General features: G+C 38.8%; 2 non-coding genes across 2 annotated transcripts; both read right to left on the reverse strand.

The window, feature by feature from the left end:
- Window positions 1–2,391: 2,391 nt before the first annotated feature.
- On the reverse strand, window positions 2,392–2,499 carry LOC148565313 (small nucleolar RNA R71). The gene has a single exon (XR_015885004.1). It is a non-coding gene; the product is annotated as a small nucleolar RNA R71 (small nucleolar RNA).
- A 17,028-nt stretch (window positions 2,500–19,527) lies between these two features.
- LOC148565314 (small nucleolar RNA R71) lies at window positions 19,528–19,635 on the reverse strand. Its single transcript, XR_015885550.1, has one exon. It is a non-coding gene; the product is annotated as a small nucleolar RNA R71 (small nucleolar RNA).
- Between the last annotated feature and the right edge of the window lie 3,506 nt (window positions 19,636–23,141).

Below are 23,141 nucleotides of genomic sequence, written 5' to 3' on the forward strand. Positions count from 1 at the left end.
AGTCTCCGTGGGATCGACCCTTACTCACGTAAGGTTTATTACTTGGACGACCCAGTACACATGCTGGTTAGTTGTGCGGAGTTTTAATAAAGAGTTGAGATTACAATTGTGCGTACCAAGTTGTTGGCGCCATTGATGATCACAATTTCGTGCACCAAGTTTTTGGCGCCGTTGCCGGGGATTGTTCGAGTTTGGACAACTGACTGTTCATCCTGTTGCTTAGATTAGGTAATTTTATTTTATGTTTAAGCTTTTCACTTTTTTATTTTCGAAAAAAATTTTCAAAAATACAAAAAAAAAAATTTCTATTCTATTCTTCAGAGTTTCTAAGAATGAATTCTAGAGTTTCATGATGATTTATTGAAGTCTGGCTGGCTGTGAAGTCATGTCTAATCTTTTGGACCGAGGTTTCAAGTTATCATCACAAAAGCTTGTTGATTTCTATCAATCTTGCTGTTGAAAGTAATGATATGCTAAAGCTTGGCTGGCCATTGGCCATGTCTAGTGTTTTGGACCGAAGCTTTCACTGAAACCTTGGCTGGCTAGTAAGCCATGTCTAATTCCTGGACCGGAGTTTTAGACTAACATTGCATGATTCCTGGAATTCGTATTAAAAATTTTGAATCTCTCTATTTTCTTTTCCAAATAATTTTCGAAAAATCACAAAAAAAAATTTATAAAATCTTAAAATCAAAAATATTTTATGTTTCTTGTTTGAGCCTAGTGTCTAATCTTAAATTACATGCATTATGTTCTTCATTGATCTTCAAGTTATTCTTGATGATTTTCTTGCTCTGATCTTTAAATTCTCTTGTTTTGTGTCTTTTGTTGTTTCTCATATGCATTTTCAAATTGTTATAGTTATTAGTATACAAACTTCTAAGTTTGGTGTCTTGCATGCATTGTTGATTTAATCTTAGTTTTCCATGATTAGTTGCATTTTGATTGTTTCTCATTATTAAAAAAAATTCAAAAAGTTTTCAAAATTATGTCTTTTCAAGTCAATAAAACAGAGGATTGAAGATTCAGGACATTCAGCAGAGGAATTACACAGAAAAAGCTGGGCGTTCAAAACGCCCAAAAAGGTAGCATTTTGGGCATTAAACGCCAGAATGGATGCCATTCTGGGCGTTTAACACCAGGAGGACACTAGAGGGAAGATTTTGCTTTTAATTCAAATCTTTTTCAAATATTCATAATTTTTCAAAATCAAATCTTTTTCAAATCATATCTCTTCAATCATATCTTTTCAAAATCAATTTCTTTCCATTTTTTTATTATTATTATTTTCGAAAATCCTTGTTACAATCAATGATTTAATTCAAAATTTTCAAATTGTTACTTGCCTATTAAAAAAGGATCAAATTTTAATTCTAGAATCATATCTTTTAATTTCCTGTTAGTCAAGTAATCAACTTTAATTTTAAAAAAATTTCTCTTTTTAATTTGATTCTCAATCATATCTTCTCAATCATATCTTTTCAATCACATCTTTTTCAAAATTAATTTTCAATCACACCTTTTTTATTTCTAATTTCAAAATCTTTTCCAAAAATCACTTAATTTCTTTCCCAATCTTAGTTTTCGAAAATCATTTACCAAATTTTCAAAATTTCTTTTAATTATTTCAAAATCTTTTTACTTTAATTTCAAAAATTCTTCTCCTCTTCTCAAATCCTTCTATTCAAAGGACTAACACTTCTCCATTATCAGCAATTCAAACTTTGTCCCTCTTGATAAGTTCGAATTCTCTCTTCTCTACCTCATCCTTCTATTTTCCTCTGACACCTCAAGGAATCTCTATACTGTGACATAGAGGATTCCATATTTTCTTCTCCTCTCTTTTTATATGAGCAGGAGCAAAGACAAGGGCATTCTTGTTGAAGCTGATCCTGAACCTGAAAGGACCTTGAAGAGAAAGCTAAAAGAATTAAAGTACAACTCTCTATAGAGGACCTAACAGAAACTTTCAAACAAGAAGAAGTCATGGCAGCCAAAAACAACAACAATGCCAACAATGCAAGGAAGGTGCTTGGTGACTTTACTACACCTACTCTCAACTTCTATGGGAGAAGCATCTCAATCCCTGCCATTGGAGCAAAAAACTTTGAGCTTAAGCCTTTATTAGTTTCTCTAATGCAACAGAATTGCAAGTTTTATAGACTTTCATTAGAAGATCCTCATCGGTTCATAGCTGAATTCTTGTAAATCTGTGACACTATCAAGACCAATGGGGTTGACCCTGAGGTCTACAGACTTATGCTCTTCCCTTTTGCTGTAAGAGATAGAGCTAGGATATGGTTGGACTCACAACCTAAAGAAAGCCTGAACTCTTGGAAAAAGCTAGTCAATGCCTTATTAGCAAAGTTCTTTCCACCTAAAAAATTGACTAAGCTTAGAGTGGAAGTCCAAACCTTCAGACAGAAGGAAGGTGAATCCCTCTATGAAGCTTGGGAAAGATACAAGCAATTGATCAAAAGGTATCCTTCTGACATGCTTTCAGAATGGAGAATCATAGGTATCTTCTATGATGGTCTATCTGAACTGTCTAAGATGTCATTGGACAGCTCTGCTGGAGGATCTCTTCATCTGAAGAAGACACCTGCAGAAGCTCAGGAACTCATTGAAATGGTTACAAGTAACCAATTCATGTACACCTCTGAAAGGAATCCTGTGAATAATGGGACAAGTCAGAAGAAAGGAGTTCTTGAGATTGATACTCTGAATGCCATATTGGCTCAGAACAAAATATTGACTCAGCAAGTCAATATGATTTCTCAGAGTCTGTCTGGGATGCAAGCAGCAATAGTCAGAACCAAAGAAGCTTCATCTGAAGAAGAAGCTTATGATCCTGAGAACCCAGCAATGGAAGAGGTGAATTACATGGGAGAATCCTATGGAAACACCTATAATCCTTCATGGAGAAATCATCCAAACCTCTCATGGAAGGATCAACAAAGGCCTCAACAAGGCTTCAACAACAATAATGGTGAAAGAAATAGGTTTAGCAATGGCAAACCTTTCCCATCATCTTCTCAGCAACAAACAGAGAATTCCAAGCAAAACCACTCTGAATTAGCAACTGTAGTCTCTGATTTAATTAAAACCACTCAAAGTTTTATGACTAAAATAAGGTCCTCCATTATAAATTTGGAGGCACAAGTGGGTCAGCTGAGTAAGAAAGTTACTGAACTCCCTCCTAGTACTCTTCTAAGCAATAAAGAAGAAAATCCAAAAGGAGAGTGCAAGGCCATCAACATAACCCACACGGCCGAACCTGGAGAGGAGAAAGAAGCAGTAATCTCCACTAAGGAAGACCTCACTGGACGTCCACTGGCCTCCAAGGAATTCCCTAATGAGGAACCATGGGAATCTGAGGCTCACACTGAGACCATAGAGATTCCATTGAATTTACTTTTGCCATTCATGAGCTCTGATGAGTATTCTTCCTCTGAAGAGCATGAAGATGTTACTGAATAACAAGTTGCTAAGTATCTTGGAGCAATCATGAAGCTAAATGCCAAACTATTTGGCAATGAGACTTGGGAGGATGAACCCCCCCTTGCTCACCAAAGAACTGGATGACTTGACTTGGCAGAAATTACCTCTGAAGAGACAAGATCCTGGAAAGTTCTCAATACCTTGTACCATAGCCACCATGACCTTTGAGAAAGTTCTGTGTGACCTAGGGTCAAGCATAAACCTTTTGCCTCTCTTTGTAATGGAGAAGCTAGGGATCCTTGAGGTACAAGCTGCAAGAATCTCACTAGAGATGGCAGACAATTCAAGGAAACAGGCTTATGGACTTGTAGAGGATGTCTTGGTAAAGGTTGAAGACCACTACATCCATGCTGATTTCATAATCCTAGATACTGAGAAGTATATGGATGAATCCATCATCCTTGGCAGACCCTTCCTAGCCACAGCAAAAGCTGTGATTGATGTTGACAGAGGAGAATTGGTCCTTCAAGTGAATGAGGACTCCCTTGTGTTTAAAGCTCAAGGATCTCCCTCTATAACCATGGAGAAGAAGCATGAAAAGCTTCTCTCAATACAAAGTCAAACAAAACCCCAACATATAAACTCTAAGTTTGGTGTTGGGAGGCCACAACCAAACTCTAAGTTTGGTGTTAAGAGGCCGTCATTATGCTCTGAGTATCTATGAGGCTCCATGAGAGCCCATTGTCAAGCTACTGACATTAAAGAAGCGCTTGTTGGGAGGCAACCCAATGTTACTTATCTATGTTAAATTTCTATTTTCCATTGTTATTCCATGTTTTCTGTAGGTTGATGATCATGTGAAGTCACAAAAACAATTGAAAAAGCAAAAACAAACTGAAAAACAGAATGAAAAATAGCACAACCTGGAAGAGAAGCCTATTGGCGTTTAAACGCCAGTAAGGGTAGCAGAATGGGCGTTAAACGCCCAGTCTGGCACCATTTTGGGTGTTTAACGCCAGAAAAGGGCAAGAAGCTGGCGTTAAATGCCAGAAATGGGCAGCAACCTAGCGTTTAACGCCAGGATTGGCAAGCAAGGGGTGTTTCCATGCCAACACGGTGCAGGGATGCGAAATCCTTGACACCTCAGGATCTGTGGACCCCATAGGATCCCCACCAACCTCAACTCACTCTCTCTATTCTTCACACCCTTCCATAACACCCTCCCCTAAATACCCACCAATCACCTCAATACCTCTTCTCCAAATACCCCTCACCTATCAAATCCTACCCTCTTCTCCATAATCTCTTCACCAATCCACATCCATCCATCATAAAACCCCACCTACCTCACCATTCAAATTCAAACCACTTCCCTCCCAAATCCACCCATATATGGCTGAACCCTACCCCTCTCTCCACTCCTATATAAACCCATCTTCACCCCTTCATCTTCACACATCTTAAGCACTACTTCTCCCCCTTGGCCGAAAAACTAACCTCCCTCCATCTCCTCTATTTCTTCTTCCTTATCTCTCTTTTTTCTTCTTTTGCTCGAGGACGAGCAAACCTTCTAAGTTTGGTGTGGCAAAAGCGTTGCTTTTTATTTTTTCATAACCATTTATGGCACCTAAAGCCGGAGAAACCTCTAGAAAGAGAAAAGGGAAGGCAAAAGCTTCCACCTCCGAGTCATGGGAGATAGAAAGATTCATCTCAAGGGTGCATCAAGACCACTTCTATGAAGTTGTGGCCAAGAAGAAGGTGATCCCCGAGGTCCCTTTCAAGCTCAAAAAGGGTGAATACCCGGAGATCCGACATGAGATTCGAAGAAGAGGTTGGGTTGTTCTCACCAACCCCATTCAACAAGTCAAAATCTTAATGGTTCAAGAGTTCTATGCCAATGCATAAATCACCAAACACCATGATCAAAGTGTGAACCCAGACCCAAAGAATTGGCTTACAATGGTTCGGGGGAAATACTTAGATTTCAGTCAGGAAAATGTAAGATTGGCATTCAACTTGCCCATGATGCAAGGAGATGCATGCCCCTACACTAGAAGGGTCAACTTTGATCAAAGGTTGGACCAAGTCCTCATAGACATTTGTGAAGAGGGCGCTCAATGGAAGAAATATTCAAGAGGGAAGCCGGTTCAACTAAGAAGGCATGACCTCAAGTCCGTGGCTAGGGGATGGTTGGAGTTCATCCAACGCTCAATCATTCCCACTAGCAACCGGTCTGAAGTTACTATAGACTGGGCTATCATGATCCATAGCATCATGATTGGAGAGGAAGTAGAAGTTCATGAGGTTATATCCCTAGAACTCTACAAGGTGGCGGACAAGTCCTCTACTTTGTCAAGGTTAGCCTTCCCTCATCTCATTTGTCACCTTTGCAATTCAGCTGGAATTGACATAGAGGAAGACATCCTCATTGATGAGGACAAGCCCATCACTAAGAAAAGGATGGAGCAAACAAGAGATCCCACTAATGGACAAGAGCATGAGGAAATTCCTCATCATAAAATCCCTGAGATGCCTCAAGGGATGCATTTTCCTCTATAAAATTATTGGGAGCAAATTAACACCTCCCTAGGAGAATTGAGTTCCAACATGGGACAACTAAGGGTGGAGCACCAAGAGCATTCCATCCTCCTCCATGAAATTAGAGAAGATCAAAGAATCATGAGAGAGGAGCAACAAAGGCAAGGAAGAGACATTGAGGAGCTCAAGCACTCCATAAGATCTTCAAGAGGAAGAACAAGCTGCCATCACTAAGGTGGACCCGTTCTTTAATTTCCTTGTTCTTTATTTTTCTGTTTTTCGAAAATTATGCTTTAGGTTTATCTATGTTTGTGTCTTTATTACATGATCATTAGTGTCTTAGTGTCTATGTCTTAAAGTTATGAATTTCCTATGAATCCATCACCTTTCTTAAATAAAAAGTGTTTTTAATTGCATAAAGAAAAAGAAGTACATGAATTTCGAATTTTAAAACAGATTAATTATTTTGATGTGGTGGCAATACTTTTTGGTTTTTCTGAATGAATGCTTGAACAGTGCATATTTTTGAATTTGTTGTCTATGAATATTAAAATTGTTGGCTCTTGAAAGAATAATGGAAAAGGAGAAATGTTATTGATAATCTAAAAAATCATAAAAATTGATTCTTGAATCAAGAAAAACCAGTGAAAAGCTTGCAAAAAAAAAAAAGAAAAAAAAAGAGAAAGAAAAAGCAAACAGAAAAAGCCAATAGCCCTTTAAACCAAAAGGCAAGGGTAAAATAAAAAGGATCCAAGGCTTTGAGCATCAGTAGATAGGAGGGCCTACAGGAATAAAATCCTGGCCTAAGCGGCTGAACCAAGCTGTCCCTAACCATGTGCTTATGGCGTGAAGGTGTCAAGTGAAAGCTTGAGACTGAGCGGTTAAAGTTGTGGTACAAAGCAAAAAGAGTGTGCTTAAGAGCTCTGGACACCTCCAATTGGGGACTCTAGCAAAGCTAAGTCACAATCTGAAAAGGTTCACCCAGTTATGTGTCTGTGGCATTTATGTATTCGGTGGTAATACTGGAAAACAAAATGCTTAGGGTCACGCCCAAGACTCATAAAGTAACTGTGTTCAAGAATCAACATACTGAACTAGGAGAATCAATAACACTATCTGAATTCTGAGTTCCTATAGATACCAATCATTCTGAACTTCAAGGGATAAAGTGAGATGCCAAAACTGTTTGGAAGCAAAAAGCTAATAGCCCCGCTCATCTAATTAAGACTGATCTTCATAGATGTTTTTGGAATTCATTGTATATTCTCTTCTTTTTATCCTGTTTTATTTTCAGTTGCTTGGGGACAAGCAATAATTTAAGTTTGGTGTTGTGATGAGCGGATAATTTATATGCTTTTTGGCATTGTTTTTAGTATGTTTTAGTTTGTTTTTATTATATTTTTATTAGTTTTTAAATAAAAATCACATTTCTGGACTTTACTATGAGTTTGTGTGTTTTTCTGTGATTTCAGGTATTTTCTGGCTGAAATTGAGGGACCTGAGCAAAAATCTGATTCAGAGGCTGAAAAAGGACTGTAGATGCTGTTGGATTCTGACCTTCCTGTACTCGAAGTGGATTTTCTGGAGCTACAAAAACCCAATTGGCGCGCTCTCAATTGCGTTAGAAAGTAGACATCCTGGGCTTTCCAGCAATATTTAATAATGCATACTTTGCCCAAGATTTGATGGCCCACACCGGCGTTCCAATCAGTATAGAAATTCTGGTGTCAAAACGCCAGATCTGGCATAAAAGCTGGAGTTAAACGCCCAAACTGGCACAAAAGCTGACGTTCAACTTCAAGAAAAGCCTCTAGATGTGAAAGCTTCTACGCTCAGTCCAAGCACACACCAAGTGGGCCCGGAAGTGGATTCTGCATCATTTACTCATTTCTGTAAACCCTAGGTTACTAGTTTTCTACAAATAGGACCTTTTGCTATTGTATTTAGGGAGACTTTTACACACTTTTCATATTTGGAACTTATATGTTCACGTTTGAGGCTGGTCTCATGGCCATGCCTAGACCTTTTATCACTTTTGTATTTTCAACGGTGGAGTTTCTACACACCATAGATTAAGGTGTGGAGCTCTGCTGTTCCTCATGAATTAATGCAAAGTACTATTGTTTTTCTATTCAACTCAAGCCTATTTTTGTTCCAAGATATCCATTCGTTCTTCAACATGATGAATGTGATGATCCGTGACACTAATCATCATTCTCACCTATGAACGCCTGCCTGACAACCACTTCCGTTCTACATGCTAACAAGCTTGAATGAGTATCTCTTGGGTTTCTAATCTAAGATTAAAACCTTCGTGGTATAGGCTAGAATCAATTGGCGGCCATTCCTGAGATCCAGAAAGTCTAAACCTTTTCTGTGGTATTCCGAGTAGGATCAGGGAAGGGATGACTGTGACGAGCTTCAAACTCGCGAGTGTTGGGTGTAGTGACAGACGCAAAAGGATCAATGGATCCTATTATAACATGATCGAGAACCAACAGCTGATTAGCCGTGCGGTGACAGCGCATTTGGAACATTTTCACTGAGAGGACGGGAGGTAGCCATTGACGACGGTGAAACCCAACATACAGCTTGCCATGGAAAGGAGTATGAATGATTGGAAGAAGGCAATAGGAAAGCAGAGGTTCAGAAGGAACAAAGCATCTCCATACACTTATCTAAAATTTCTACCAATGAATTACATAAATATCTCTATCTTTATTTTATGTTTTATTCATATTTTAATTATCAATTCTCCATAACCATTTGAATCCGCCTGACTGAGATTTACAAGATGACCATAGCTTGCTTCAAGCTGACAGTCTCTGTGGGATCGACCCTTACTCACGTAAGGTTTATTACTTGGACGACCCAGTACACTTGCTGGTTAGTTGTGCGGAGTTGTGATAAAGAGTTGAGATTACAATTGTGCGTACCAAGTTGTTGGCGCCATTGATGATCACAATTTCGTGCACCACAACCCCTTCCCTGACTCTCTTGACACTTATCCGACGTTGCCAAAGGCCCCTGAATACAAGCCAAAAATGCCATATCCTCAGAGGCTTCAGAAGGATTCCAAAGAAAAGTAGTTCTCTAAATTTTTAGATGTCTTCAAGAAGCTACAGATCAACATTCCTTTTGCAGAGGCTCTTGAGCAAATGCCCCTTTATGCTAAATTTATGATAGAATTGTTGACTAACAAGAGGAATTGGAAGGAGCAAGAAACCGTGGTGTTAACCAAGGAATGCAGTGCTATTATTCAACATAAACTCCCTGAGAAAATGCAAGATCCAGGGAGCTTTGTGATTCCTTGCACCATTGGAGATGTCATCATTCAGAGAGCTTTATGTGATCTTGGAGCTAGCATCAATCTCATGCCACTTTTAGTGATGAAAAAGCTTCAAATCGAGGAGGTAAAACCCACTCGTATTTCTCTTCAACTTGCTGATCTTTCTATTAAATTACATGTGGGTGTTGTTGAGAATTTACTTGTGAAAGTAAGACCATTTATTTTTCCTGCTGATTTTGTTATATTAGACATGGAAGAGGATGTAAAATCCTCTATTATTCTTGGTAGACCCTTTTTAGCTACAAGTAGAGCTCTGATTGATGTGCAAAAGGGTGAATTAACCCTAAGGGTCAATGAAGAACAGGTGGTCCTTAATGTTTTAGAAGCTCTCAAGCACCCTAATGATTCTGAAGGGTGTATGAGAATTGATGTTGTTAAACCACTTGTTCAAGAAGTACTGGAAGCTGAGGTACTTGATGACATTCTGGATCCTATTTCTGAGTATGAGTTAGTTGAAGTTGATGATTCACCACCCCAGAAGGCACTAGTTCACACGGCTAAGGCAGAGGAGGGAACCCCCAAGCTTGAGCTCAAAGATTTACCTCCTTCTCTGAAATATATGTTCCTGGGTGAAAATGGTTCCTATCCAGTGATTATTAGCTCTTCCCTGAAGCCTGAAGAAGAAGAGGCGCTTATCTCAGTGCTCAGGAGCCATAAAACAGCTATTGGGTGGACCATTAATGACTTGAAGGGAATTAGTTCAACCAAGTGTATGCACAAGATCCTCCTTGAAGATGATGCTAAACCAGTTGTGCAACCACAAAGGAGACTCAATCTAACTATGAAAGAGGTAGTCCAAGAAGAGGTAATGAAACTATGGGAAGCATGTATTATTTACCCTATTTCTGACAGTCCTAGGGTAAGTCCTGTGCAGGTAGTTCCCAAGAAAGGAGGGATGACAGTGTTCAAGAATGAAGAGAATGAGCTTATTCCTACAAGAACAGTCACAGGATGGAGAATGTGTATAGACTACAGGAAGCTCAACACTACTACAAGAAAGGATCACTTCCCCCTGCCTTTCATTGATCAGATGCTTGAGAGGTTAGCTGGTCATGCATTTTACTATTTTCTAGATGGATATTCTGGATATAATCAAATTGCAGTAGACCCTCAAGATCAAGAGAAGACAGCATTCACATGCCCCTTTGGAGTATTTGCCTACAGGAGAATGCCTTTTGGACTTTGCAATGCTCCAGCAACTTTTCAGAGGTGTATGCTTTCAATTTTTTCTGATATGGTTGAAAAGTTTGTTGAGGTATTTATGGATGACCTTTCTGTATTTGGTAATTCTTTTGAATCTTGCCTTAAGCATTTATCTCTTGTCTTGAAACGGTGTCAAGAATCAAACCTTGTTTTAAATTGGGAAAAATGTCATTTATGGTTACAGAAGGTATTGTTCTTGGACACCGGATTTCAAGTAAGGGAATTGAGGTTGATAGAGCAAAGGTGGAGGTAATTGAAAAATTACCACCACCAACTAATGTTAAGGCAGTCAGGAGTTTCTTAGGTCATGCAGGATTTTATAGAAGATTTATAAAGGATTTTTCTAAAATTGCTAAACCTTTAAGCAACCTGCTGGTTGCTGATGTTCCTTTTGTCATTAATTCTGATTGTCTGCATGCCTTTGAAACTCTGAAAGCAAACCTTACCTCTGCTCCCATTATAGCTCCTCTTGACTGGGATTTACCATTTGAATTAATGTGTGATGCCAGTGATTTTGCTATAGGAGCTGTTTTAGGACAGAGGCATGGTAAGCTTGTACATGTCATTTATTATGCCAGTCATTTGTTAAATGATGCTCAAAAGAATTACACAACTACAGAAAAGGAATTATTAGCTGTTGTGTATGCTGTTGATAAGTTTAGGTCCTATTTACTTGGTTCTAAGGTTATTATTTATACTGATCATGCTACTTTGAAATACCTTCTAACCAAGCAGGACTCTAAACCAAGATTAATCAGATGGGTGTTACTCCTTCAGAAGTTTGATATTGAAATAAAAGACAGAAAAGGGTCAGAAAATCAAGTGGCTGACCATCTCTCCAGAATTGAGCCTGAAGCAGGAGTACAACCACCCACAACTATGACTGAGACGTTTCCGGATGAGCAATTATTCCTCATTTAACAGGCTCCATGGTTTGCAGACATTGCAAATTATAAGGCCATGAATTTTATTCTAAGGGAGTACAGTAGGCAACAAGTGAAGAAGCTATTGACTGATGCAAAGTACTACATTTGGGAGGAACCGAACCTTTTCAAAAGGTGTTCAGATGGTATAATCCGGAGATGTGTCCCAGCTGAAAAAACACAGCAGATTCTTTGGCACTGTCATGGTTCTAATTATGGAGGCCAATTTGGTGGTGAAAGGACAGCTACAAAGGTCCTTCAGAGCGGGTTCTACTGGCCTACTCTCTTTAGAGACTCAAGAGAATTTATGAAGAACTGTGACAGATGTGCAAAGGCCACGAATCTCCCTGCCAACCATGAAATGCCAGAGCAGGGGATTCTTGAGGTTGAGTTATTTGATGTGTGTGGTATTGATTTCATGGGACCCTTCCCACCCTCACATTCAAACAATTATATTCTAGTGGCGGCTGACTATGTGTCCAAGTGGGTGGAAGTTGTGGCTCTACCCACCAATGATGCCAATGTGGTAATGAGCTTTCTTTAGAGGTATATCTTTAGCCGGTTTGGTGTCCCATGGACACTCATTAGTGATGGTGGAAATCACTTCTGTAACAGATAGTTGGACTCTCTTCTGCAGAGGTATGGAGTCTGTCATAAAGTGGCAACCCCCTATCACCCTCAGACAAGTGGACAGGTTGAAGTTTCCAACAGGGAACTTAAGAGGATTTTAGGGAAGACCGTCAGTGTTTTGAGAAAGGACTGGTCTAGGAAGCTTGATGATGCTCTCTGGGCATATCGGACAGCTTACAAGACTTCTATTGGCATGTCCCCTTACCAGTTGGTCTATGGCAAAGCCTGTCACTTGCCAGTTGAATTGGAGCATAAAGCTTTCTGGGCAATCTGATATCTGAATCTTGATTCAGAAGCTGCAGGAATCAAGCAAATGCTTCAGTTAAATGAGCGTGATGAATTCAGATATTCAGCCTATGAGAATGCCAAGCTCTATAAGGAGAGGACCAAGTTAATGCATAACAAGAAGATTGCCATCAGAGTCTTTGAGCTAGGACAGAGAGTGCTTTTGTATAATTCAAGGCTCAAACTCTTTCCCGGGAAACTGAAATCCCAATGGTCAAGACCGTTTGTGGTTACAAGAGCTTCACCATATGGTTATGTGGAAATACAGGAAGATAATTCTGACAGAAAATTTACAGTGAATGGCGAGCGGTTAAAGCACTATCTTGGAGGCAAGATCGATCGCCAGAGGTCCGCTCATCTGCTGACGTAGCAGAACTGACCGTTGGTACGCGAGAACGTGATCTCAACACTTCTTCACAACTCCACGTAACTAACTAGCAAGTGCACTGGGTCGTCCAAGTAATAAACCTTACGTGAGTAAGGGTCGATCCCACGGAGATTGTCGGCTTGAAGCAAGCTATGGTCATCCTTGTAAATCTCAGTCAGGCGGATTCAAATGGTTATAAGTTTTGGTAATTAAAATATAAATAAAATAGAAAATAAAATAGAGATACTTATGTAATTCATTTGTGGGAATTTCAGATAAGCGTCTGGAGATGCTTTGTTGCTTCTGAACTTCTGCTTTCCTACTGCCTTCTTCCAACCATACGTTACCTCCTTCCATGGCAAGATGTATGATCCTCTCGGATGAAAACAAATCCATATGCGCTGTCACCGCACGGCTAATCATCTGTCGGTTCCTGCTAGCGTCGGAGTAGGACCATTGTCCTTTTGCACACTGTCACTGCGCCCAACATTCACAAGTTTGAAGCTCGTCACAGTCATCCCTTCCCAGATCCTACTCGGAATACCACAGACAAGGTTTAGACTTTCCGGATCTCAGGAATGCTGCCAATGGTTCTAGCCTATACCACGAAGATACTAATCTCACGGGCTCAGTCCGTGTATTAGATATCCAAGAGAGTATACTCCAACTGTCGTCCAATGACTACGTTGAACATCATGTAGATCGCTTTGTGGTTGTCAGGCACGCGATCTTGGCTAAGCGGGTAACGAAGATTTGGTGATTGTTACGAGTCACCCCTTCATTCTGACTTAACTGAATTAAGAACAAGAGTATATCCTGGAGAAGAAATAGGCGTGTATTGAAGGAAAAACAGTAGTAATTGCATTAATTCATGAAGAACAGCAAAGCTCCACACATTAATCTATGGGGTGTAGAAACTCCATCATAGAAAATACATAAGTGAAAAAAGGTCTAGGCATGGCCGTATGGCAAGCCTCCCCAAATGTGAACAATAGCCAAAAGATGTTCCAAAAGATGGTCAAAAGACTAAAGACTCAAGACTAAAGACTAAAGATAGTTTTTATACTAAACTAGTAATCTAGGTTTACAGAAAATGAGTAACTAAGTTCAGATAGTGCAGAAATCTACTTTCGGGGCCCACTTGGTGTGTGCTTGGGCTGAGCATTAAAGCTTTTTCGTGCTTAGGCTTTTCCTGGAGTTAAACGCCAGCTTTGGTGCCAGTTTGGGCGTATAACTCCAATTCTGGTGCCAGTTTGGGCGTTTTACACCAAGATGTTTTAGGCTTACTTTGAACGCCATTTTGGGCCATCAAATATCGGGAAAAGTATGGACTATTATATATTGCTGGAAAGCCCAGGATGTCTACTTTCCAACACAATTGAGAGCGCACCAATTGGGCTTTGGTAGATCTAGAAAATCCATTTCGAATGCAGTAGGGTCAGAATCCAACAGCATCTGTAGTCCTTTTTCAGCCTCTGAATCAGATTTTTACTCAGGTCCCTCAATTTCTGTCAGAAAATACCTAAAATCATAGCAAAACACACAAACTCATAGTAAAGTCCAAAAATGTTATTTTTGAATAAAAACTAATAAAAATATAATAAAAAGTAACTAAAACATACTAAAAACTATGTAAAAACAATGCCAAAAAGGGTATAAATTATCCGCTCATCACAACACCAAACTTAAACTATTGCTTGTCCCCAAGAAACTAAAAACAAAATAGGGTAAAAAGAAAAGAATATACAATAAATTCCAAATATCAATGAAGCTCATTTCCAATTAGATGAGCGGGGCTAGTGGCTTTCTGCTTCTGAACAGTTTTGGCATCTCACTTTATCCTTTGTAGTTCAGAATGATTGGCATCTATAGGAACCCAGAATTCATATAGTGTTATTGATTCTCCTAGTTCAGTATGTTGATTCTTGAACACAGCTACTTTATAAGTCTTGGCCGTGACCCTAAGCATTTTGTTTTCTAGTATTACCACCGGATACATAATTGCCACAGACACATAACTGGGTGAACCTTTTCAGATTGTGACTTAGCTTTGCAAGAGTCCCCAGTTAAAGGTTCCCAGAGCTCTTAAGCACACTCTTTTTGCTTTGGACCATAACTTTAACCGCTCAGTCTAAAGCTTTTCAATTGACACCTTCACGCCACAAGCACATGGTTAGGGACAGCTTGATTTAGCCGCTTAAGCCAGGATTTTATTCCTGTGGGCCCTCCTATCTATTAATGCTCAAAGCCTTGGATCCTCTTTACCCTTACCTTTTGGTTTAAAGGGTTATTGGCTTTTTCTGCTTGCTTTTTCTTTTTCTTTCTCCTTTTTTTTTTCGCAAGCTTTATATTCACTGCTTTTTCTTGCTTCAAGAATCAATTTTATGATTTTTCATATTATCAATAACATTTCTCCTTTTTCATTATTCTTTCAAGAGCCAACAATTTTAACATTCATAAACAACAATATCAAAAATATGCACTGTTCAAGCATTCATTCAGGAAACAAAAAGTATTGCCACCACGACAAAATAATTAGATTAATTTCAAGATGTAATTCGAAATTCATGTACTTCTTTTTCTTTTTCAGAAAACATTTTTTTTTATTTAAGAAAGGTGATGGATTCATAGGACATTCATAGCTTTAAGACATAGACACTAGACACTAATGATCATGTAATAAAGGCACAAACATAGACAAGACATAAAGCATAATTTTCGAAAAATAGAAGAATAAGAACAAGAAAATTAAAGAACGGGTCCACCTTAGTGATGGCGGCTAGTTCTTCCTCTTGAAGATCTTATGGAGTGCTTGAGCTCCTCTATGTCTCTTCCTTGCCTTTGTTGTTCCTCCCTCATGGCTCTTTAGTTTTCTCTAATTTCATGGAGGAGGATGGAATGTTCTTGGTGCTCCATCCTTAGTTGTTCTATGTTGGAACTCAATTCTCCTAGGGAGGTGTTGATTTGCTCCCAATAGTTTTGTGGAGGAAGTGTATCCCTTGAGGTATCTCAGGGATTTTGATGAGCAGATAATTTATACGCTTTTTGGCATTATTTTTATATAGTTTTTAGTATGATTAAGTTAGTTTTTAGTATATTTTTATTAGTTTTTAAATAAAAATCATATTTCTGGACTTTACTATGAGTTTGTGTATTTTTCTGTGATTTCAGGTATTTTCTGGCTGAAATTGAGGGACCTGAGCAAAAATCAGATTCAGAGGTTGAAGAAGGACTGCAGATGCTGTTGGATTCTGACCTCCCTGCACTCAAAGTGGATTTTCTGGAGCTACAGAACTTCCAATGGCGCGCTCTCAATTGCGTTGGAAAGTAGACATCCAGGGCTTTCCAGCAATATATAATAGTCTATACTTTGATTAAGGATAGACGACGTAAACTGCCGTTGAACGCCAGTTCCATGCTGCATTCTGGAGTCAAACGCCAGAAAGAGTTTGCAAAGTGGAGTTAAACGCCAGAAACAGGTTACAAACTGGCGTTCAACTCCAAGAAAGACCTCTACATGTGTAAAGCTCAATGCTCAACCCAAGCACACACCAAGTGGGCCCCGAAAGTGGATTTCTGCATCATTTACTCATTTCTGTAAACCCTAGTAACTAGTTTAGTATAAATAGAACTTTTTACTATTGTTTTCACTATCTTGGAATCTTTGATTAGTTTTATGCTATCTTAGACTTTTGTGAGGGCTGGCCATTCGGCCATGCCTGAACCTTCATCACTTATGTATTTTCAATGGTAGAGTTTCTACACACCATAGATTAAGGTGTGGAGCTCTGCTGTTCCTCAAAGATTAATGCAAAGTACTACTATTTTTCTATTCAATTCAACTTATTCCGCTTCTAAGATATTCATTCGCACTTCAATATGATGGATGTGATGATCGTGACAGTCATCATCATTCTCACTTATGAACGCGTGCTTGACAACCACCTTCGTTCTACCTTAGATTGAATGGATATCTCTTGGATATCTAATACAGAGGACCGAGTCTGAGATATTAGAGTCTTCGTGATATAAGTTAGAACCCATGGATGGCCATTCCTGAGATCCAGAAAGTCTAAACCTTGTCTGTGGTATTCCGAGTAGGATCTGGGAATGGATGGCTGTGACGAGCTTCAAACTCGCGGGTGCTGGGCGTAGTGACAGACGCAAAAGGATCAATGGATCTTATTCCAGTATGATCGAGAACCGACAGATGAATAGCCGTGCCATGATAGAGCATCTTGGACCATTTTCACTGAGAGGATGGGAAGTAGCCATTGACAACGGTGATGCCCAACATACAGCTTGCCATGGAAAGGAGTAGGAAGGATTGGATGAAGACAACAGGAAAGCAGAGGTTCAGAGGGACGAAAGCATCTCTATACGCTTATCTGAAATTCTCACCAATAAATTACATAAGTATCTCTATCCTATTTTAATTATCTTTTAGTACACTATAATCTCTTAATACATTTGAATTCGCCTGACAGAGATTTACAAGGTGACCATAGCTTGCTTCAAGCTGACAATCTCCGTGGGATCGACCATTACTCACGTAAGGTTTATTACTTGGACGACCGAGTGCACTTGCTGGTTAGTTGTACGAAGTTGTGAAACAGAATTAAGATCATGAACGTGCGTAATGAGTTTTTAGCACCGTTACCAAGGAAGTAATGATCACGATTTTGCACACCAAGTTTTTGGCGCCGTTGCCGGGATTGTTCGAGTTTGGACAACTGACGGTTTATCTTGTTGCTTAGATTAGGTAATTTTATTTTAATTTTAAGCTTTTTATTTCTTATTTTCGAAAAAATACAAAAAAAGTTTCTTCTATTTCGTTTTTCCAAACTAATTTTTGAAAAATTCAAAAAAAAAATTTTAATAAAATAATAAAACCAAAAATATTTGATGTTTCTTGTTTGAGTCTAGAGTCAAGTTTTAAGTTTAGTGTCAATTGCATCTTTTTAATTTTCAAAAAAAAAATTTATTTTCGAAAATTTCATACATTGCATTCTTCATGATCTTCAAGTCGTTCTTGGTCAGTCTTCTAGTTTGATCTTCATATTTTCTTGTTTTGTGTCTTTCCTTGTTTTTCATATGCATTCTTGAATTATTAATGTCTAAAGAATAAAAATTTTTAAGTTTGGTGTCTTGCATGTTTTCTTTTCTTGAAAATTTTTCAAAAATAAGTTCTTGGTGTTCATCTTGACATTCAAAGAGTTCTTGGTGTTCATCTTGACATTCATAGTGTTCTTGCATGCATCACATGTTTTGATCCAAAATTATCATGCATTGAGTCTTTAGTATGTTTTTCTCTTTCATCATTAAAAATTCAAAAATAAAAAAAAATATCTTTCCCTTTTTCTTCTCATCAAATTCGAAAATTTGAGTTGACTTTTTCAAAAAATTTTAAAATCTAGTTGTTTCTTATGAGTCAAATCAAATTTTCAATTTAAAAATCTTATCTTTTTCAAATCTTTTTCAAAAATCAAATCTTTTTTATTTTTCTTTCATAATTTTCGAAAATTCCAAAATGATTTTCAAAATCTTTTTCTTATTTTGTTCATAATTTCAAATCTTTACCAACAATTAATGTGATTGATTCAAAAAATTTTCAAGTTGTTACTTGCCTATTAAGAAAGGTTTAATCTTTAAATTTCAAAATCATATCTTTTTAGTTTCTTGTTAGTCAAGTAATCAACTTTAATTTTCAAAATCAAATCTTTTTAAATCTCTTATTCAAATCTTTTTCAAAATAAGTTTCAATCACATCTTTTTCAAAATTTGATTTCAAAATCTTTTTCTAGCCTCTTATCTTTTCAAATTTAATTTTCAAATCTTCTTAATATCTTTTCAATCATATCTTTACAATTATATCTTTTTCAAAAATAAAATCTTTTCAAATTGTTTACCAATCATATCTTTTTAATTCATATCTTTTTCAAAATTTCGTTTTAATTAACTAATTGTTTTAATTTTAATTTAATTTAATTTCAATTTTAATTTTCGAATTTTAAATTTAAATTTAAAATATTTTTATTTTATTTTGTTAAATTTTCGAAAACTTCTCTCCCCCTCATCTCTTTCTAATTATTTTATTTATTTACTAACACTCCTCTTCATCTAAGAATTCGAACCTACTCCTCACCCTTGTGTTTGGATTCTTCTTCTTCTATTCATATCTTCTTCTACTCACATAAAGGAATCTCTATACTGTGACATAGAGGATTCCATATTTTCTTTTGTGTTGTCTTCTTTTTCATATGAGCAAGAACAAGGATAAGAAAATTCTTGTTGAAGCTGATCCTGAACCTGAAAGGACTCTAAAGAGGAAGCTAAGGGAAGCTAAAACACAACTCTCTGGAGAAAATCTGACAGAAATTTTCGAAAAAGAAGGAGGCATGGCCAAAAATAATAACAATGCAAGGAAGATGCTTGGTGACTTTACTGCACCAAATTCCAATTTACATGGAAGAAGCATCTCAATCCCTACCATTGGAGCAAACAATTTTGAGCTTAAACCTTAATTAGTTTCTCTGATGCAACAGAATTGCAAGTTTCATGGACTTCCATCAGAAGATCCTTTTCATTTCTTAACTGAATTCTTGCAGATCTGTGATATTGTTAAGACCAATGGGGTTGATCTCGAGGTCTACAGGCTTATGCTTTTCCCGTTTGCTGTAAGAGACAGAGCTAGAGTATGGTTAAACTCTCAACCTAAAGATAGCCTAAACTCTTGGGATAAGCTGGTCACAGCTTTCTTAGCCAAGTTCTTTCCTCCTCAAAAGCTTAGTAAGCTTAGAGTGGATGTTCAAACCTTCAGATAGAAGGAAGGTGAATCCCTCTATGAAGCTTGGGAGAGATACAAGGAACTAACCAAAAAGTGTCCTTCTGACATGCTTTCAGAATGGACCATCCTGGATATATTCTATGATGATCTGTCTGAGCTATCAAAGATGTCATTGGACCATTCTGCAGGTGGATCCATTCACCTAAAGAAAATGCCTGCAGAAGCTCAAGAACTCATTGACATGGTTGCAAATAACCAGTTCATGTATACTTCTGAAAGGAATCCCGTGAATAATGGGATGCCCATGAGGAAGGGAGTTCTTGAAATTGATACTCTGAATGCCATATTGGCTCAGAATAAAATATTGACTCAACAAGTCAATATGATCTCTCAGAGTCTGAATGGATTGAAGGAATCATCCAATAGTACTAAAGAGGCATCTTCTGAAGAAGAAGCTTATGATCCAGAGAACCCTGCAATAGCAGAGGTGAATTACATGGGGGAACCCTATGGAAACACCTATAATCCCTCATGGAGAAATCATCCAAATTTCTCACAGAAGGATCAACAAAAGCCTCAACAAGGCTTTAACAATGGTGGAAAAAAGAGGTTTAGCAACAGCAAGACTCTTCCATCATCTACTCAGCAAAAGACAGAGAGTCCTGAGCAGGATCCATCTAGCTTAGCAAATATAGTCTCTGATCTATCTAAGGCCACTTTAAGTTTCATGAATGAAATAAGGTCCTATATTAGAAATCTGGAAGCACAAGTGGGCCAGCTGAGTAAAAGGGTCACTGAAACTCCTCCTAGTACTCTCCCAAGCAATACAGAAGAAAATCCAAAGAGAGAGTGCAAGGCCATTGAATTAACCATCATGGCCGAACCCACAAGGGAGGAGGAGGACGTGAATCCTAGTGAGGAAGACCTCCTAGGACGTCCAGTGATCAATAAGGAGTTTCCCTCTGAGGAACCAAAGGAATCTGAGGCTCATCTAGAGACCATAGAGATTCCATTGAACCTTCTTATGCCATTCATGAGCTCTGATGAGTATTCTTCTTCTGAAGAGAATGAAGATGTTACTGAAGAGCAAGTTGCCAAGTATCTTGGTGCAATCATGAGGCTGAATGCCAAATTATTTGGTAATGAGACTTGGGAAGATGAACCCCCCTTGCTCATCAATGAACTAAGTGATCTGGATCAACTGAGATTGCCTCAGAAGAAACAGGATCTTGGAAAGTTCTTAATACCTTGTACCATAGGCACCATGACCTTTGAGAAGGCTCTATGTGACCTTGGATCAGGGATAAACCTCATGCCGCTCTCTGTAATGGAGAAATTGGGAATCTTTGAGGTGCAAGCTGCCAGAATCTCATTAGAAATGGCAGACAACTCAAGAAAATAGGCTTATAGACTAGTAGAGGACGTGTTAGTAAAGGTTGAAGGCCTTTACATCCCTGCTGATTTCATAATCCTAGACACTGGGAAGGATGAGGATGAATCCATCATCCTTGGAAGACCCTTCCTAGCCACAACAAGAGCTGTGATTGATGTGGACAGAGGAGAGTTGGTCATTCAACTGAATGAGGACAACCTTGTGTTTCAAACTCAAGGATCTCCTTCTGTAACCATGGAGAGGAAGCATGAAAAGCTTCTCTCACTGCAGAGTCAACAACAGTTCCCACAGTCAAACTCTAAGTTTGTTGTTGGGAGGCCACAACCAAACTCTAAGTTTGGTGTTGAACCCCCACAACCAAACTCTAAGTTTGGTGTTGGGAGGTCCCAACCTTGCTCTGATTATCTGTGAGGCTCCATGAGAGCTCACTGTCAAGCTATTGACAATAAAGAAGCGCTTGTTGGGAGGCAACCCAATGTTATTTAATCATTTTTATTTTATTCTCTCTTTGTTATTTCATGTTTTATTAGTTTGATGATTATGTGGAGTCACAAAAACTACTAAAAAATCGAAAACAGAATGAAAAATAGCATTGAAAATAGCACACCCTGGAGGAAGGACTTACTGGCATTTAAACGCCAGTAAGGAGCATCTGGCAGGCGTTTAACGCCAGAACAGAGCATGAAATTGGCGTTAAATGCCAGAAACAAGCAGCAGTCTGGCGTTTAAATGCCAGGATTACACCTAGAGGAAAGCTAGCGTTAAACGCCAGAAACAAGCATCAGACTGGCGTTTAACGCCAGAAACATGCACCATACTGGCGTTCAACGCCAGAAACATGCTATAGACTGGCGTTGAACGCCCAAAACAAGCAAGAAAGTGGCGTTTAACGCCAGAAACATGCTACAGTATGGCGTTAAACGCCAGGATTGCATATATGGGGCGTTTTACACGTCTAAAAGGTGCAGGGATGAGAAATCCTCAAACACCTCAGGATCTGTGGACCCCACAGGATCCCCACCTACTTCTTCTCTCTTCTTTACACCTTTTCATAACTCTCTTCCCCAAATACCCCTCACCAATCAACTCAATCACTCTTCCCCATCACCTCTTCACCAATCACATCCATCCTCTCTTCCCCAAAAATCCCACCTACTTTTAAATTCAAAATAATTTCCCTCCCAAACCCAACCCTAAATGGCCAAACCCTAAACCCCTCCCCACACCTATATAAACCCCTCACTCCCTCTTCATTTTCACACAACAAAACCCTCTCTTCTTTCCCTTGGCTGAAACCATCTCTCTCTCCCTCTCCTCCATTTTTCTACTTCTTCTACTTCTTTCTTTCTTCTTTTGCTCGGAGACGAGCAAACATTTTAAGTTTGGTGTGGTAAAAGCATTGCTTTTTGTTTTTCCATAACCATTTATGGCACCTAAGGCCAGAGAAACCTCTAGAAAGAGGAAAGGGAAGGCAATTGCTTCCACCTCTGAGTCATGGGAGATGGAGAGGTTCATCTCTAAGGTCCATCAAGACCACTTCTATGAAGTTGTGGCCAAGAAAAAAGTTATCCCTGAGGTTCCTTTCAAACTCAAAAAGAATGAGTATCTGGAGATCCGTCTTAAAATCCAAAGAAGAGGTTGGGAAGTTCTCACAAACCCCATTCAACAAGTCGGGATCCTAATGGTTCAAGAGTTCTATGCAAACGCATGGATCACAAGGAACCATGATCAAAGTGTGAACCCGAATCCAAAGCATTGGCTTACCATGGTTCGTGGGAAATACTTAGATTTCAGTCCGGAAAATGTAAGGCTGGCGTTCAACTTGCCAATGATGGAAGAGAACGCACGCCCCTACACAAGAAGGGTCAACTTTGATCAAAGGTTGGACCAAGTACTCATAGACATATGTGAGGAAGGAGCTCAATGGAAAATTGACTCAAGAGGCAAGCCGGTTCAACTAAGAAGGCATGATCTCAAACCAGTGGCTAGGGGATGGCTAGAGTTCATTCAACGCTCAATCATTCCTACTAGTAACCGGTCTGAAGTTACTATAGAACGGGCCATTATGATCCATAGTATCATGATTGGAGAGGAGGTGGAAGTTCATGAGATTATACCTCAAGAACTCTACAAGGTGGCTAATAAGTCCTCCACTTGGGCAAGGTTAGCCTTTCCTCACCTCATATGTCACCTCTGCAATTCAGCTGGAATTGACATAGAGGGAG

This window comes from Arachis ipaensis, chromosome B5 (assembly GCF_059453495.1).
Source record: "Arachis ipaensis isolate K30076 ecotype BB chromosome B5, ASM5945349v1, whole genome shotgun sequence".
Lineage (NCBI taxonomy): Eukaryota > Viridiplantae > Streptophyta > Magnoliopsida > Fabales > Fabaceae > Arachis > Arachis ipaensis.